Genomic DNA, 960 nt, shown 5'->3' with positions numbered 1-960 from the left:
TGAATTTTAATGATCTTCAAAAGTATACAAACTAGAAACCAGTTTGAGTATCAGTTATAACAAAAACAGAAAATGTTGGAAAAGCTCAGCGGGTCTAGCAGCATCTATGGAAAGAGCAACAGAGTTATTGTTTGACCCCTCATTTATTTCAGATTTCCAGCGTCCGCAGTGTTTTGCTTTTATTTGAGTATCAGTTATGTCTTGTATTAGGTCCCTATTACTTTGAGAGTTTACTCAATAACTTATGGCAACGACCTTCTTAACTTTTATGTGGTTGAGCCTGCCAAGAACCAAAATGTCATTGTGTAAGTATTATTGCATTAGTAAGTCCTACACAAAAAAACATACAGGTGCGTTAACAATCAGATCTCCAATTCGTACGTGACAGGCATTCCTCTGGCTCTCCCAGCCCCTCAAAACAGTTATGAGTCATCATCACCAGGGAGGTGGCACAGCCATCCCAGGTTTAAATGGGTTTTCCCGCAGAGCAGTTTTCGTCAAGCACACAGGCGCCAGCTCCGAATAGAACCAGCCTATGGCGGGTTTAGAATATATCTCGATTAAGGGGAAGAAAATAACTTGTGAAATAAATGATTCACTCTGTACGTTTACAACCTTCCGCATTTTTAACTCTAAAGAGGACTTCCTCCATCCAGAAACCGCCACACAGACACATCCTCATATTACAATGTGACCGAAAGTGAGGGTCAGCAGACGACAGATGGCGAGCTCTTAAACCAGTGTCCTTCATTCCCCGCCCGCACACCCCCAATCCTCCAATAACCTCCCGGCACCAATCTTCCTGGGCGCTGACGGCCCTGCTTTTAATAGCAGCTGTTTGCGTCAGCCGCTCGTTTGAAAACAGGGAAAGAAATATATGCAGAAGTGAAAAAAAACCTCAGCCCAGGCGCAGAGCAGCGCGCCTGCGCATTCCGCCTAGCCGGGCTGGATCACATGCTC

This window comes from Carcharodon carcharias, chromosome 8 (genome assembly GCF_017639515.1).
Source record: "Carcharodon carcharias isolate sCarCar2 chromosome 8, sCarCar2.pri, whole genome shotgun sequence".
Taxonomy (NCBI): Eukaryota; Metazoa; Chordata; class Chondrichthyes; order Lamniformes; family Lamnidae; genus Carcharodon; species Carcharodon carcharias.
Note: the sequence above shows the minus strand (reverse complement) of the source record.